The sequence below is a fragment of the Mauremys reevesii genome, linkage group 8 (genome assembly GCF_016161935.1).
Source record: "Mauremys reevesii isolate NIE-2019 linkage group 8, ASM1616193v1, whole genome shotgun sequence".
NCBI classification, from domain to species: domain Eukaryota; kingdom Metazoa; phylum Chordata; order Testudines; family Geoemydidae; genus Mauremys; species Mauremys reevesii.
The window spans coordinates 32,055,465-32,074,298 of NC_052630.1; positions in this window are offsets into that span (position 1 = coordinate 32,055,465).

The following is an 18,834-nucleotide window of genomic DNA, read 5'->3' on the forward strand; positions in this document are numbered from 1 at the left end:
CTCTTCTTGGCTCTGGGAGGGGAGTGTGCTCTAGTGGTCACAGCACTAATTTAGGACTCCTGGAAGCTATTTGTATGTTAATAATGGCATGTTAATAATTTGCACTGATATAGTCCTCATTAATGTGTATGTCTAGAAGATGTGTATGCAGGAGCAGCCTCACTTTACAGACTCTATGGACATGCACATGGACTTGGCATAGTCATGAATTCTATTCATAGCTCTACCAAAAGTGACTATGGGCAACCTCTCAAACGATCAGTTACCTAGCTGTAAAACGGAGGGAATAATGCTTACCGGTCTCCTATGATAAGGTCATGAGGCCTTGCTCAGTATGAAAGTTTGTGACATACACAAGATTATTAACACCAGTCAGCATAAGGGATGAAACAGAACCTCCTAGGCTCTTGGTTCCCAGTCCAGTGCACCTTAGGGCAGAAGGTATTCTGATGGCAGGAGAAAGCAGCATGAAGATGGAGGTGGAGGAAACATTCACAAAATTGGGAGCCATAGGAGATGCTGGCTTCCAAATATTTTTGAAAATCTGGCCAGTGGGGAACATCCACACTTAACTAGATCTTCATTTTCCTCCAAAGCAGCAATTCTGCTGGAGACATCTGGGTCGCTGCATGTCAAGTTGCTCTGTATTTCTGTACACAGTCTATGGCTACTGATTTGCTTCTGGGTCAGAGGTTTACAAACAGCCTTTGAAAACTTGATTAAAACATTCTATTTCCCCATTGGCTTGAGGATTATAGAATGGAAGAAAATCTGTGCTTAACATTTCTCTCCTTCAGAAATTCTTCCAGCGCCTTTTATGTGAGCTGAGGTTCACTGTGTAGCCTGTTACTTTTTAATTTACTTTGTGAACTGTGATTTGATTACTGTTGTTGAAATAACCTCAATAGGAAATGCAATCACAAGCCATTTGCTGAAGTAATTGATGACAGTAATGTGCCCAGAGGTTCAGGTGGGCACATTTGAAATAAATACATTAATTAATTTAATTTAATAATAATAGCATGTCACAGGTACTGTTCCGAAGATACTGTTGTATCAGTAGCAACATTTTTCTGTCCAGAGGCAGGCAAAGGAATGCAGTGATGGATGCAAAGGTACAATGTGTGTTATGTCTGTTTTTTTTGTCATGAATCTAGCAAGTAATTCAGGATGCTATCGCATTTTCAATGTGTACATCCATCCCAGGTCCCCAGAAGAGAACGCTGAGTTTTTGTTTGATTCAGACAAATCCCTGATAAGTTTCTCTACCATGTTGAACAAACCTGTGTTGCAGGTCAGTTGGAACTACCCGACGGTGAGTGCCACATGTGATATACACACCAGAGATGGATGTGTTTCAAGCAAGACCTCACATCCCGGCATCTGCAAGCTCGGGATATGAACTTTGAACTTTTCAGTTGTCCCTTATCTTTATGATGTGGAAAGCTAAACCCAAAGATCCAAGCACCCCAAAGATTTTGGGAAAATTTTGGACCTCAGTCCAGATTTGAACTCTCTAGCTTGGGCTCACTCCTTACACTATGTTTAAAAATCATCATCACAAAGGCAAAGAAGGGTAAGATGTGGGTCAGCATGTTTTGCAGCCTTTTGCTGCCCTCTAGGCAGGTAAAATCTAATTTTGGTTCCTTTCCACTGCCTTGAGCTATTCTGTAGGCCCAGGACCAAGATGCCTACTACCACAGGAATCATTTAAACTCCTCTTCCAAGCAGGTACCGATTATTGGCCAAGGTAGATGAGGCAAGCCATTCACAACAACATGATCATGTCCTGGCTTATACTTCACTTCTCCTTTAAAAGGCAGTCAGTAGCCTGGCCCTTGTGCAATGTGTGTTCAAGCTCATAGACAAAATGGTGCTGGCACATGTGATCAATTTGCCAGGAAAGTTTGCAACCCCAAAGCTGGGGTTTTCAGTTCCCCAGGCACAAGCTAGTACAGTGCTTCCTGTTCAACAACACGGTATTCTTGTTTGGCCTCAGGATTGTTGATGCAAATACAGCTCTCACCTCACTTATCAGCATGGATCCATGTGGCTGCTGCATCTGGTCTATAGTTGGATTGTTGAATCTAATTTGCCTACTTTCTAAACAATGGGCTTTTAGCAACTCCTTCCTTTAAGCATAAAAACCATCTCTATCTAGAGTGGAACTTGTCAATACTAAGTTTCAAACCAGCCTCATGACTGATGCCTTTCTTCCTTCAATATCATCCACTGAGTTACAGGCTGGCCTGTTGAGATGCACCCATTATTCTTTTGTAGGTTAAAGCAGTGAGAAGGCCGATTCCAAGATCAGGGTTGCTGGTTTTCACACTACAGAACTCTGCAGCTACCTGTGTTCTGTTTGATCAAAGTGGAAAGCCACCCATGCAGAGAGATTGATGCCTTTAAGTTAATCACCTGCATAGCATAGTGTCTGAATCTGATAAGATTCAGGCAGAAGAAATACCATCTGGTATTGTATGCCCCAGGCATACAAATGTCAACACAGCAAAGTAGTTTATAAACAGGGTGAGGAACCCCACAGTATATAATAAGGACAGAAATATCAGGGCCTGTGATAGTGACACTGGGAGTTTTGCCATTAGTTTTATTGGGAGTATAATCAGACCATGAGACCGTGACTTCATGTACATGGCTTCTGGAGTCAGGACTATAGCATACTTTAGCAAAATATTTGATCTTTCCATGCCACTGACAGTGGGTATCTTTTCAGGGCATCATATGTGGCTGAGCACAATGGAAGAATAACTTTGTGGTGAATACTGCAATGTGTTATACTTCATAGCTGTAAGGATTATGTTCAATCCATCACCATCTTATCTGCCACTCTTGGAATTATTTTAGCTGATTCAATCTGGCTACAAATAAGTAGAACTTGATGTAAACCTAGTTCTGATTTAAGCAAAAACACAATCTTCATGAATTGTCTCAGATTGCCTTGCTGGGCATACAACTATGCAGGCATGTATAGAATCTACCACAGAATAATAGTGATGTATTGCTCAGTAGATGGTCACTGATTTTCTGGGCATGTTGGTACTTTCTTTGTCTCTCTGCTACCAAATGTACTTTTAGGCTAAACTAATGGAATCGAAACAGCTTTAGCAGACAAGTTAGCTTCGTTAATCCAAGAAGGTTTTTGCCACCACCAACTCCCAACAATTACATTAGTGCAGCTGTACACAAATATGCTCAACAGGGGCTCTCAGTTATTTCCGTATCATGACCTGTCCAGCATCCCCCCCACACACACACCCTGGGACACTCCTCCCATTTACTAATATGGGAAGAGCTGAATGGTCATGACCCCAACAGCTGTCTGTGACTTCTGTCACCAAATTACAAACCCCTGTTCTACCATTAGTTCATTGCCTTCCCCCCACCCCAGTTCATATTCAGATGCTGGAGGCAGGAAGATCCCTGACAAAAATTTGTAACCTATGCACACCATATAATTTCAAGCAATATTGAGGTGAGATATTAAGCAATACACATAATAAATAATACTACCAATGGTCTAAAGTAGCATGTGATGGTATGGTAGTGTTGGAAGGTGGCCCTAAATTCTGTTATGCTACAAAACAAAACCTATGTTGCTCAAAGATGGGAGACTACTAAAGAGAAACGCTAGTGATTGTTAATTGCAAGTCTTATATAATTAAAACTCAGCTCTTCACTTATTTTCTTCTGGGTCAGGAGTGAGTGTTCCTTTCATAAATAATTTATATATGTATGCTTCTATCCAGACACGGAGGGACCCCTATTAGCAATGAGGAGGTAGCTCAGACTCTTTATCTATTCCCTCCTTGGCTTGCAGAGTAACACTGTCACCAAGGGTTCTGATAAGTGCAAATAATGAGGAAATTTGTGGACATCTGTCTATTAGAAACCGGAAGGAGATCCACCAACACATTTCATGTAGGCCTCCCCGACAACCACTGGATGATTTTCAATCTTTCCTGGTTATAGATGTACGTGGGCTGGGTTCCAAATGGTGACATCAAAGGGGGAAAAAAATCAAATACTCTATCTTCAGCTTTAAAAAACATCAGGAATATCAAGTCTGGGTTTGCTGGAAGCCCAGTTGGATATCTCAGGGTATTGCTTTTTGCAATCTCTTAAAGGGATTGGGGTGTCGAACCTTTAAGAGAAGTTTTCTTTTTTCAGAAAGTTACCTAGGCTTTGAAGCTAAATAGGAGTTAACAAAATCAATACAGAGTTTTAAGCAGTCTAACTAAAACTCTTTTCCCTTTTCAGTTCCTCAACACTCACTCTCTTGAGATACCCTTATTTCACTAACTCTCTTATCACACTGGTATCCTCCAAGATAGACAAAGCCTGAATTTTTAATGGAAAAAGAAGCAGAATCATCTCAATCTCCCCCCATCTCTCTTGGCAAGTCACTTCTGGCTTAACATTAGTTTGATTTTCAGAGTACCCTCCAGTCCCGTTGAAGTCAACAGGAGTTGATAATTTGATAATTAGGCCACTGGACTGTGACTCCAACAGTCCCTCATTGGAGCAATGTGGGGATTGAAATATCAGCTCTATTTAGGGGGAAACAGTGCCCAAATGATGCCTTGTTAGTTGCACCCTGTCACTTCTCTGATGCCATCCCAACTGGGCTGACACTTAGCAAGGATGATGTTTCTTCAGCAAAGGCAGCCAGGTGAAAGCAATTGGAACCTCCTTTCCCTTCTCCTGTGAGAAAGCAGATGGTAGGATCAGGTACTAGTTAAATGATATGTGTATGTTAGGGTGAAAAATGCAAGTAGAAAGGCTATAGGTTGGGTAATAAGTTGCCACTCAGTGTTTTCTCCTATAGTGAGGGATAAGTTGCAACTTGTTTGAGGATATTGGTGTTGTCCTGTGCCATAGTTGAACAAACATTGCTTTATCGGTATATTTAACAGTTACACTTAGAGATGAGCCAAGCTTGAAGTCCTGTATTGAGATAGACACTTCCGCCATGTTCAGATATGTTGCTTCCAGTGTTGTGGTTGGATCCATTTCTAGGCACAATGTTACAGAAAATCAAAGTGAAAGGTTAGGAAAATGAGAACTTTGTTTATAAAGCAATATCTGAAGACCCCTCCTGATGCATCCCACCACGTTACACCCATTAATGTTAGTTTGACACTGAGACAAACACAGAGGTGTTGTGTGATTTGTAGGGCTGCTTATAACCCATTTTGAGGTAGATTATCACTATTAAAAGGGGGGTAGTGTAACCAGGGATGGGTGAAATGTTGCAGATAAAATAAAAAACAATCTGAGCCTTCATCCCCAGCTGGAATCAAGTGACTTTTCTTTCCCAGTTTTTCATTTTATTTGTGCAGTCCCTGGTGCTGTCCAGGACAGCAGTGGAAGTGCCATTTCATACCAGAGCTTTAGTTTCTGGGAGGTCGCAGGTGCTACTTGGATCATATGACTGCATTTGCACCAATCAGAAAGTAAAACAATGTTGGCTGGGATTTCTGAAGGCTCCTAAGAGAATAACCTGTCTACCTAGCAGACAAACAGTGCAAACCTTTCCAGTCCTTCAGAGAACTGTTTCCTGCTGAGAGCTAGCTATGTGGAGCTTAAATGTTCTTTACAGTAGTGCAGGCTGTGGGGTTATGACCATCTTTGCTTAAGACCTTTCAAAAGGATAAAAACAGCCTCCTGTCCTAAGGGTCAAAAATCATCTTAAATGAATAACATACTCGCCACTTTACTTTCACAGGCATACATCCTGGAGGAGCTGGAAATTCTGGCGCATGCAAATGGATGAAAACACATGTCCTTTGGTGACTGTTTTTCATTGATTCCTTCGTGCCATGACATGTTTTGGATGGCCCTGCCAGCAGTGAATGCTCCTGATTCTAAAGGGCTGGCTCTCACAGCTGGCTCTGTGGCACAAGAGCTCAAGCGAGGCTTTTTCCCTCAGGGGCAGCGGCTTTCAGACCAGGCTTCTGTTCAGAGAGGCAGCTCGGGGGACCTTGGTCTCCAAGCACCCCCTGCTGGCTCTTGAGGAACAAGAGCAGCATTGAATGTCCAGGAACAGCTTCCTCACTCTTCATCTGGATAAAGATTCCAGGGAAATAGCTGGGTCTGTACAGGGAACAAGAGGAGACATGAGGGTTGAGCTTTTCAAAGCACTTCAGGGGACTTAAGCCACCCATCTTCCATTAAAGCCAATGAATGATGGATGGTTAAATCTCTTGCGCTGCCTTGAAAGTTTCAGCCAAACTTTATAACAGAAAATGGCCGTGGAAGCTTTGGGCAGAAATCTTTGGAGAGTTTTGTTAACATGGCTTCATCCATCAAGCTGATCCTTGTTTTTGCTGGGGTGGTTCCTAATGTTCCAGGAAAAGGAAAAACAGCTAAATCAGTGATTCCCATTGAGAAGTGGTTGTAGCAAACATTGCCGAAGGTGCTCACTCTGTTAGGGTGCATTAATCCCTAGAGCTGGCTATGTTTAAATCAGACATACCACTCCATGGAAGGTAAAATACCATTTCCTCTGGGTTCAGACTGTTTGGAGAGGGAAGAATGCAATACGTGGCTGGGCTGTCTGCATGATCAAAAGTGTTACCGGACTCTGCCACACAATGTGCAAATTTTAAACCAGCTCCCAATTAGCCCTCCTTGCTAATACCATGTTCATTCCTGGGAGACTGCCCTTTGAGAGCTGTTATGACTTTGTGATTGTGCACATACCTTTATGTGCTTTCATTCTTAATCCCCTTTTCTCAGAAGCCAAAAGGTCTCCCAGCCAAAAAGGAAATCAAAACCTTTTGTTGGCTGGTTCGTAAGAAATGAGGGTGGGATGAGGGTTGTAGCAGGATCTTAATTAGCCATTGTAAATAACAAGAGCCGTAGTGCCTGCCACCATATACCGCCGTGGGTTGTGATATTGTCAGACCACACAACGGTAGGTGAATGGGCAGCACAACGGCAGCTGAAATTTGCTGTTGACAAATGCAAGGCAATGCATACTGGAAGGGGTCCTTTGAATTAGGCCTGTATATTGTTGGGTTCTAAATGAACTGTAATCACTTAGGAAAAAGACCTGGGGGGTTATATTAGACAGCTCAACAAAAACCACTGAGCAATCAGAAAAGCAAACAAACTATTAGGATGGATAAAGAATGGGATCTAAAAATACTGCTCTGGACTTCTGATCTCAGAAAGGATATAGTGGAAAGAGGAGTTCAGACACTGACAATGAAAATGATCAGAGGCCCAGAAAGAGGTATTGAAAAGACTGGGGCTGTGTTGTTTAGAGAGGAGAAAGTACTGAATGGTCTAGAAAAAGTAGACTGGGGTCTCCTATTCATCCTCCCTCCTAATACACAGACAAGGGCAAATTCAATGAAACAGAAGGCAGCAAACTTTTAAAACTGACAAAAGAGAGTAGTTTTTAACATCATCATAATTAACCCATGGAACTCATTGCCACAAGGTATCATTGAGGCCAAGAATTTAGTAGGACACAAACAAGAAATAGATGCTTATGGGGCCAGGATTTCCCCCCTTCTGTCTTCAGGCCCTGGTAATATGATCATTCCAATATTGCACAGAGCTTTGGAGAATTCATCTTGGGCATTAGTCATGGGTCTAACATGAATGCCAAGAGTATTAGCAGGAAGGCACATTGTAGCAGGGTAGATGGCCCCTTAAATGAAATTAGACTCAACTCTCCTGCTCCAGTCCAGGTATGCCCCAGTTTGATGTAATAAAAAGGTCAGGGCTGCCCCGGGAGAATTAAATGAGACATGGAAGTCAATTGGGGGATCACCTACAAACTTCCCCAGGTTAGATAGCCATGGCCAGAGGGGGCTGAAGGCTGTGAGCTAAAGTGGGAGATGCCTTCTGGCTCTCTGAGGTGGACAGCTGAAACTGGAGGGCCATAGAGGGCAGAAGACTGGGGAAAGATGAAGGGGTGAGCCTGCTGATGTCTCCAGGGAAGAAGTGGAACCATAACTGGGAAGGAAACAGGTCAGAAAAGCACTCCCACTGGACAGGTGGGGGAGAGACATGCTGAGAGATGCTGGGGCCATGCCAGAGAGCTGAGGGCATAGCAAGAGGTGCGGGAGCTGTACTTGGTGTTGATGGACTATTGGGACTTGAAAGACTGAGTGTTCTTGTTAGACTGTGCTGGGGAGTTGTGGTATTGTTGTGGGAATTTTTGTCATAAATTAACTCCTCAAAGGGCTGTTTACATTCAATGAAAATGTATGTGGAGTTACTGAGGCGTCCAGTAAAAAGGGGAAGCTAAGGCAGATGCATCAGTTGTGCCGTGGTCTGCCACAGCAGAGTGCCCTGGGAAGGGGCCAGTGTATCATAGACATAATAGTGAACGATTAATGGGAAAAGCTTGTGGGGTGAATTTAGCACCAGCTTTCTGACAATGAAGAGTTTGTATTACCAGGGTCTAAATACAAATGGCATGTGAACCTGGACCCATAGACGTCAATGGGAGCTTTGCTATTGATTTCCATGCAGTCAGGATGTCCCCCAAGGTTTGTATTTAGGGTGGATGCTCCTCAGCAACACATTTGCCATGTGAATAGATTCATTCCTCCTTGTTCTACCTCTGTGATGTTGCATATGAATTGGCACTGCAGTACATTCTTGTGGCTCAGACCCATGTAAAACTGGACTGAAGAAAGCACTGGACGGCATCTAGCTGGAAACAATCCTGCTCCAGGAGATGAGGACTGACTGACCTAGGAGATCTTTTCCATGTCTACTTTCTATGACCTAGTCATTTCCAGAACGCCAGCCACAATGTAAATGTCGCAAACTGTAAAGTTCAGCATAAGGCGCCTACAGCGGCCCCTCAGTGCTCTTTTCCTGCAGCAGGACAGTCAGGATGATCTGTTGATGTAATCCCACAAAGCCAAATGCAATGTCTCTGCTCACATGGAATTCCTTTCCTTAAGAATTTGAAACCCCCACATAGCAAATTCCACACCACATACTTCCAGTCTCCCTCTGGTAGCTGTTTTTTCCTCAGTGAGAGCTCCGTTCTCTCTTTACGAACCGCACCTTACATTTCTATTAGCACCTTTATAAGGAAGGACCCCAAAGCACTTTGCACCCACAATGTACGCGAGGCAGTTCCCTTGCCTTTGAAAGGCAGCCGGCTCCAGGGCATGGCCACTGTTCAAGTGGTGCCCCATAATGCTGCACAACAGTTTAGAACTGGAGGCAAACAATAGTTCTTGGCGCTTGCATAGCCCACTGCAGCTTGCGGTCTCCAAGTTCGTCTCCAACAGCCATTTATTAGCACCCAGGCCAGGCAGAGCAGTATAATTAGCGCCATGGCATGGGTGGGTAAATTGAAGGTGTGCTTCTCTGCGGATCGCTAACATTTGCTGGAAAGTTTTTGTTTAAGAAACATAAAGCATTTGCATCCTGATCCTGCAAACACCTCACACTGGGAAGCTGGGCTTTTGAGTCGGCCGGAGGCAGTGCAAGCCCAATTCCTATTCAACAGAGCTTAAACCAAGTTCCCGACAGGAATCAGACCCTTTGTTAAGGACCTCCAAGTGAGTGCCACGTGATTCTTCAGTACGCAGCGAGAAAATCTGCTCTGGTGTGTGAGTCTGAGGTGAGTGAGAGTCCTTGGAGGCCCTCAGGGGAAAGGGCAAAGTGCACTGATCTGGGATCCAGTGCAGGAGACACACGGTGCAGAGGTGTGTATGTTATCTGGTGTAATCATTTTATTGCTGTTATTGATTACACATTTAGTTGTATTATTGCAGCGCCTAGGAGTTCCCGGCATGGACCAGGACTGTTGTGTTTACTTTCTACCATTTAAAGGTGTGAAATCAGAATATTAAAAACTTTAGAGAAACATAATATTGAAACACACACATACCTCCCCCGCCCAAAATAAACACTGCTCCCCAAATGGCCTTGCTCCTCTAAGGTGGAAACTGGCCCTGCTCCTTGCTGGGTGACATGTGCAACCTGGGTTTGACACCAAGGGTCAGCTGGCAGCTCGCAGGGAATCTGTGCTGTAGTGAGCTGTTTGAAAAAGTAAGTCGACTTGGTGGATAAACTGAAATCCTCCCCTTAGATTGTGGGGCCAAAAATCCTGAAGTCTTCACCCACTTTTCCTGCATCTGTTGAAATCCATTGGACCTTTGCCTCAGTAAGGACTGAGCAAAATCTGAAAAAAGGTCCCAGGATCCATCCCTTTCCTAAATACAAACTTTGCTTTTTCTTTTGGTTTTAGTCCTTTGCAGGTCACCTGGAAAGTGGGTCACACATTCCAGTGGGATGGCTCCATTTCCTAACTACTCACCAGTCTCCCCTTTTTAATGTATAGGTGGCTTCTGTGTAGCAGTGTATTGTGAAGAAGCCAGGAACAGGATTTTGTGACTGGGTGCATACCTTTACGGTATGTGCTTCATTAAACACCTTTCCAAGAAAGCCAAGAGGTTTGCAAACCAGAACGGAAATCAAAGCCTGTTTTGGCTCCTTCACAACCAGACGAAACAGGGCTGTGCTGTCCTTCTATGCACCAAAGAAAACTTTTGGCAACAAGTGGCGAGAGTGTCAGTTAAGCTTGAAGCACCTGGAACAGCCTCAATGTAAGTGGCAATCATTTATAAAGATAGCTTGCTCCATATTCTGGTAAAGAGTTAATAAGTCACTTCAGTGGCAGCTGCCCGCTGTCACGGGGAATTTCAGTGAGAAGAGAACCAAAGTTACCTGGTCTGGAGGCTTATGAGAAAACCTTCTGGACAAGATGTAAGATAATGAGCCTGACCAGTTATGATCATTAAATGCTCCATGAGCGTGGTAACTCAAGTATCCAGAACCCAGCCTAATTTGAATAATCTTAACATTCTATCTACTTGACATTTCCCCTCCAGTTTCACTTAGATGCAGTATTGTTTGCATCAATTGTTATGTAGCCTCACTATCATGTTCCATTCCAGAGGTAGCTGTATTTTAGTGGCAAGTGAAGTCATGCCTATACTCAGGGGCAGCTCCAGGCCCCAGCACACCAAGCACGTGCTTGGGGCGGCATGCCGCGGGGGGGGCGCTCTGCCGGTTGCTGGGAGAGCGGCAGGCACATCATGATGTTTACTATTAGGCCTTACTGGAAATTCCCTGAGTTATCAGAAACATTTTCATTATAATCACTTACACGCTGCAAGCAGGGATCTGTGCCAGGCATTAAAAATGGTCCCATTTGTCAGATAAATGTACCCAAATATGACCCCCAAACTTCTTTGGTACATCCAGGAACTTCCACTGAGACCAGAGAAACAGGCTTGGGGGCATGTGGAATGATCACCATAGGGACCTACGGAGATGGCCATGAGAGGCAGTCAGTGGGGTGACAGCAGGAGTGAGCTGCTGGGTCTTCCTTTCCCGCTTCCCTAGGCTCTGAAATGGGACCTTTGCATCAGTAGCTATTTTCACCATTACCCAAACAAAGAATGAACGAGAGCCTGTTCCTGAGTGGAGAGAGGGAAGGTCTGACCCAAGGAGCCCTCTGGGCATAGATGATCAGTGGAGCAATCAAGAGTATCATGCACAGAGGACTTTCAGGATCAGGCCTGTACATTTCTGCTGAGGACTTTGATGCCTTGGCCTAAAAACAGCACTGAAGGGCCTGATCTTGCAAGGTATGGAGCATCTTCAGTCCCTGACTATGATGGGAATTAAGGGCATGCAGCCCCTCACAGGATATGATCCTAAATGAGAAGAAGTTTTGTAAGGAGGGGCGAAATCATGGCCCTTCCTTTGTGGGTCCATCCCATGCACAGAGCTCTCCTGTCATGGATCTGATGCAGTGTGGACTGTCTGTGCACCACAGAGCATAGCTCCATAGATACTCTGTGTACATTCTTGTGCAAAGGGGTGAGGAGTCGGCCAGGAGGGCAGAGGGAGGAAGTGACAGTGGAGGGCCTGCTTCTGAGACAGAGCCTTTAATCCATCTACCAGCATGTCTGTATGTGTATGGGGACTGGCTAGGGCTGCAGAGGCCACCTCATCCACCAGAATGGAATAGTGGCCGTGAAATTCAACAGGGACGAAATGAAGAGGGCAGGGCCACCCAGAGGATTCAGGGAGCCTGGGGTCTTCGGCAGCGGGTCCTGGGGCAGAAGGACCCCCCATTGCCGAATTGCTGCTGAAGTGCCGGAAGGACCCCCACACCGCGGGTCTTCGGGGCACTTCGGTGGCGGGTCCTGGAGCGGAAGGACCCCCCCTCCTCCGCCGCCGAATTGCTGACGACGACCCGGAGTGGAAGAAGCTCCGGGGGCCTGGGCCCCGTGAGAGTTTTCCAGGGCCCCCGGAGCGAGTGAAGGACCTCGCTTCAGGGGCCTCAAAAAACTGTCATGGGGGCCCCTGCGGGGCCTGGGGCAAATTGCCCCACTTGCCCCCACCCCCGCCCCCGGGCAGCCCTGGAAGAGGGTTCTTGAGAGATTAAATAGGGTTCTGTAGAAATGTACCGAATTTAATACTGATTTAAAGAAGTCCTTTGCTATAGGTTTTTTTGAACCACCTTATAGAATTCGATAGCAGGGATGGAATTGTCTAGTCGGTTCTGCAGGATGGTCCCCAAACCCTGGAAAACACATCACATCATATGAAATCCTCTGGGAGTCATCCAGAAGGGCGTGGCCATATAATAATTGGAATATAATAAAGGAACTCATTTCTAAAGCTTGATTTCTGGAGTCTCTCACAAAGCCAAAGGCAAGTGGCAATTTCTCTGGGTGAACACTCCCAGCTTGCTTTCCCGCTGCACACTCAGGATAGCCTCCCCCAGCCTCCAGAGATGTCTGCACATTGGAACTCTCTGTCGGAAACTCCCTTGGCTCAGAGGTGCAGCCATAGTGACAGCATCGCTGCTAAAGCGTGTGCTGTGAAAGCTCAGGCTCGCCGTCCCTTCCTGCCTTGTCAGACATCCCGCCCTTCACCAAACACATCTGCGGCATCTCAGTGGCTGTGCTCAGACCCATCTGTGTACACATGGCTTTAATGCCTCCCAAAAGTGGTTTTCTGGCTTCACGGAAGCATGGCTGCCAACCAGCGAATGGGGTTTGGTGGGCAACTACCATAACATTACTTCTGCTTCCTCTCCCGTCAGAACTCCCTCCGGTGTGACAGCAATAACACACGGCTGCTACAGTCCTTACACATGGTCACCTATTGATGCTTTGCTGTGCTGTGTTCCAAGAGCGAATACCTGAAGAGCAAGGAAGACACAGAATTTGTGGGCAGCTGAGCTGGCAAGGAGCAGCACGGCAGTGTCAGTACCTTAAAAAAATGTTTCCTAATGTAAAAAATGTGCAACTACTGTGACGGATGAATCCATTCATTCTCATTCGCCTTCTTTCTTACCTCATCACGACAGCTCAAGCACTTTTTCCTGAACTGTGATTTAAAAATAAATCAAGGGCTATGTCCACTTGGTTCAGAAATATTTATGAACAGCCAGGTTCTACCTCAGTCACGCTGGTGTAAATCTGGAGTAGTCCCACAGGTGTCATTGGAATTACTCCAGATTTACACTGGTTTTACTAACCATGGATGCCAATGGAGTTTTTTCACATTTGCAAGTATGTAACAGAGCTCAGACTCTGGCCCTCATTGATCTTTAACTGAGATTTGTAAAACATAAAGTATTTTTGTATCCTAGTGGCACAAAGTGAAATAACTGGGCCATTGTAACGCAGGAGTGAATAAGCAAACGTGGGATTTGCATGAGAAACAGAGAGCAAGAGAGTTAAGAAGTGGTTATAGGAGGGTGTCAGGACACCTGGGTTCTGTCTCTGATTCATTGGGTGACCTTGGACAAATCATTGTGGTCCAGGGAAGTGGGAGACTGAAGCCTAGCCCCCCCCAAAACAGGCCTCTTGTGCTGTAGCATACCTAATTACTGCTCAGCACCCAGGCCGTCTTACCAGTTATATTTAATAGGAACATGGCATCTGTTATAATATTCTGGTCTACTATTTGCTATTGTTGTCAGCCTCAGATGAAGCCTCTAGGTCAGAAGTTGAATCCGTGGGTTGACCTTTGCGAGTGTCCATGATTAAACTATTGTTCAAAAAACGTGAATGACCTTGGTAAAGACCAAACTCCAAATGGCAGTTAAGTGGCTAGTTAAGTGGCTGTGCATTACAGCTGGTTTGGAAATGATTCTTTCTGCTTGGAAAAAAAATTGTAACACATTTTTTTTCATATTTTTTGTCACATATTTTCTTTGAAAGTTTTCAGATTTTCAAAAAAAAAGATTCTTTTCAGTTTAAAACAAAAAAAAATCTGTTTTCAGTAGCTGACAACTGAAAAAAAAACTGACGACAAGGAATTTTGTTCATAAACGTCTGTTTAACTGAAAAAATGGGTGGAAAATGTTCACGCAGCTGTGGTGTGGATTAACTTTTGCAATTAGCTTCTAAACTGTGAACTAAGTTTCATCAACCTATTCAGGTCGTGTGAAATCTCTACGGCTTAACATTGCTGCAATCACTGGCTGACAGAAAAACAAATGTGCTATAACTCTGGGGGCAGGAACCTTTGCTTCTGTATATCAGCGTAGATCCACTGACGTCAACAGAGAGACAGTGATACGCACCAGCTGACGGTCTGACCCTTAACGTCCATACTAATAGAGCAGTTCTCTACAGCAGGGGTTCTCCATGGCCCACCTGTGCCACAACAACCGGTTTTCTACATATAAAAGCCTGGGACGGCGTTAAGGGGCACCAAGCATGGCAATTGACTGGGGCCCCATGACACAGATGCCCCTGCAAAACTACATTGCTCAGGATTTGGCTTCAGCCCCAGGTGATGGGGCTCAGGGCCCTGGGCTTCAGCGCCATGCGATGGGGCTTTGGCTTTCTGCCTTGGGCCCCAGTGAGTCTAATGTTGGCCCTGCTTGACGGACCCCCTGAAACCTGCTCGCAGCCCCCCATGGGCCCCCGGACCCCTTGTTGAGAGCCACTGCTCTACAGGGAGAACACAAACTGTGAGCTGGCCTGTGTGTTTAAGCTGCTCATACTTAACAGAGGTACATCTGTGACAGTATATCGGTGGGTAGATAGGTGAGTATACAAGTATTTGGTATGATGTACACAGTTATGCAGTTTATTATAAAGCTTGCCTTCAATATACAGATAGGTAGTTAACACATGCTTGTTGTACAAAGGCAGTTTTAAGAAGTCCAGTGTTTGCTATTGTAGTAGGCAACATAATGTGTTTTCATGCTATTGTGTTGAGTAGGCTCTACTCACAATCTGGATTTGACAGGTAGGTGTGAGATCACGGGTGTGCAAGAAGAACCATGGCACTGGACCAGTACACTGATTACCCCCTTGTGGTACTAACTGCCCCTCCCCCACAACTATCCCCCTGCCTCAACAATAAATTAATAAAATCTAAATCCCCTCCCCAAGCAGAGTTTTAAACTCAAAAAGGGAGAAAAGCCAGAGACTCCATGAAATCCACTAGAGACTTCCCTAATAGCAGTTTTATGTGGAAGGCGCTCAGATACTGTGGTGGAAGGAGGCAGTATAAAACCCTTAAGTAGACAGATCAATAGAGAGACAGCACCTAGGCACATGGGCTGGATCACTTCTGCTCCATTAGAAGGTCCTGAAGCTCTACTGGTGTGACAATCCCATCCTCCACCCTGCTATGTCAGAGGTCAGGGGTGAAATCCCAGCCCCATTAAAGTCAATGGGAGTTTTGCCCTAGAATTTTAGATGGTGCTCTGTAACTTGCCTTAGTTCTACACATGCTGGATACTTCCAGAAATGCACTCTCTGTGTTGTGGCTACCAGGGGGCTGCCCATTGAAGTCCACTTGCTGTCACCCCCTACAGGAACGTGTACTTCAAAGTCAATGGGGCTATTACATTTGTACTTACTGCCCTCATAGTAAGTGAGCTGGCTGGTTTGGGTCCTTATTTTGGATAGTGCCTTTCCGACAAAGTCTATCCCAAAATGTTTTACAGAATTAAATAACAAATACTAGCAATGGGGCAGAGAAATTCAGAGCCCCGGGCAAGGGAGAAAGGAGATAGTGAGTCACTGAACCGGAGATATGCTAAGGCTATTCAAAACAATGGAAGAGGCAGAGGAGAAGGGAAGAAATGGAGACAATTTCTTGCTAACAGTGCAATTCTGAAGACACCTCAGAGGGCATAGCTCAACTTTTAAACATGAAAAAAGCACAAATGAACAAACACGGCGTAATAATGCTGGGCTGAGGGGCCCACTGGCTAGGTCACTGGCTTGAGATGCAGGAGCCCTGGTTCTAGATCCAGCTATACCACCAACTTGCTGTGTGACCTCAGGCAAGTCACGTCACCCCTTCTGCTAAGATTTCCCTTCCAATCTTTTATCTCACTTGTCTATTTAGACTGCAAACTCCTTGGGGGAGGGACTGTCTCTTACTAATTGTCTGCACAGCTCCTAGCACAGGGTCTTCATCTCAGTTGGGATCTCTGTGTGCTTCCATAAGGTAAATAATATTTTTTAAAAAAATGTGGAATGAAATCCCAAATAAATGAATTACTAAGAAAGTGCTGGAATCTGTGTAAGTGCTGGAATCTGTATGCTGTAAGAAGACAAAACTCCCCAGACTTGACTCACCTGCATAAAATGTATCTGGGTGTTTGCTGTCTGCCCGATTCATTTCTGCTGCTGAACAGCCTCTAGTCCAAATGCAGCCTGAACTTGGCATTGGCACACTCCAAATGAATATTTGCCCAAATGTTCACCAGCAAATTGTCTTGCAGCGACCTCACTCTAGGTGGCAAGCATGGGTGCGGTGAGTGTGGTGTATGTTTGGGAACAGGTCCCTTTTTAACTCCTAAGCAGGGAGGTAAAGGGTGGGGGAAGGTTTTCCAACCAAGAGAAAATCATCTGAACAGGCTCCAGCGTGTGTTGTTTTGTTGTTAACCAAAATATCTGTTGGCTAGTGAAGCCTGGGAAAAGAGTGAAACGCGAAACAAATGAGAGAGAAAATTTGAGGGGAAATAAAACCAAAAATAAAAGACCTTAATCATGATTGCAATTTTGTTGATATGAAAATTAGACATGTACAAATTAGGTAGGAAATATCCAGTTTCTTTAAGGGGAGTGTTGGAGTCTGTCCTAACCTTATAAAGGGAACTCTGAGGTCACCCCAGGGAGAGTGTGAAGTAACTGTTCAGTGATGTGTTGACTTTAATGCAGGAAAGAAGTCTGCTGCTGAGAGCAATATTAATTCTGTTGTCCGCATTTGGTCTCCAGTCGTTTCTCAGCATCTTCCCATGTCTGTGACGTGCAAAGGCTGGATTTAAAGTGGTAGGTGGACGACAAAGTGTCATGCAAGGCTTTCCTTGGGCCTAAATGCTCTTCTGCATGGGAATTAGTTGGTGGACAATCAATCTTGTAGCGAGAGGGATTAATTTCATGTTGTTGAGCTCTGACAACGTGCTCGGTGTTGTACAAAACAGAGGAGACGTGGTCCCTCTTGCAAGGATTTACAGTCTAAGGAGAAGTTTTACAATTTAAAAACTGAAATCCGCTTGCCCTGAGTTAGTGATCTGGGCTGCATGAACATCCTTAAAGAAAAAGTAGATGCATGCATTTTTATAGCTCTTAATAGGCTGAAAGCAGTGCAGACAGTAAGTAATGAATCTTCACAAGATTTCTGTGAAGTTAGCTGGAGATGTACTTTATCCCTACTTAGTAGATGGAGACCCAGAGACAGAAAGGTGAAGTAAGTCACCCAGCACTGCACAATGAGCCATTGTCAAAGCCAGCCCAGGAATTCTTGACTCCCAGGTGCATATGCTTTCCTGCAGACCACAGGTAGTCCATAATGTAGACTTACGGGTACAAAAGGATACCTGAAAGTATACGGCCAGTTTTTTAAAAATGGCCTTTAAATTTGACTGCATCAAAACTGGATCATGTATTTGTCTAAATATAGACCATGGGGCCCATGTTAGGGACTCACGTTAAAAAAAAATGGCTTCACTTTCAGAAGTTGAGCACCCAAAGCCGGAGGCCCCTGAACTTATGGCCAGATTCTGGTTCCCTTACTTTCCTAGCCAAGCACCTTATTTCATATGAAGTCCCATTGACTGGAAGGTGCCACTCAGCTTGAATAAAGGTATCAGAGACTGACCCTTCAAGGCCACTTTTGAAAATTAGGCCTGAACTTCTAATTATCCTTCCCATTATATCAGTGGTGCTTTTATTAGGTTTGGAGAATCTTTCAAGATTTTGGGGGAGAAGACCATTGAGATGGGAACACTAAAGTCATTCTAGGCATTCTGTCATCACTGAAAACAGTCGTGAGGCTGTGTGGTCTCATGGCTAGCACATTAAACTGGGATGTAAGGGACCTGGGTCACTGGCCACTGGCTGACCTTGGGCAAGTCACTTCCCCTGTCTATGCCTCAGTTTCCCCATCTGTAAAATGGGGATATTGACCTCCTTTCTAAAGTACTTAGAGATCTGCTATTACAGTTAAGAATTATTATTATTGCTATTGAAAATTAGAGTTCCTATCAGCCTCCCTTTAACAAAATCCAGCTGAAGCCAAATAGTAAATGAGCTGGTACCCCATACCTGCTGCCTGTCATTTGCTATTAGAGTATGGCTTTGCTCAATCTGTGGCACTGGCATGGGACACTGTCCAGTAACTTAGTTACTCCATCTGATTGGACCTAGCTACTGTGATAAGCACATTTGTTGACCGAGTCCTCCTTTTCCTGCGGTCAGCCTGCTTCCATTCTGCCTTTATGTTGGCTGGCACTGTCCTTTTCAACTGCTCAAGAGCAAAATTATCGGGTGA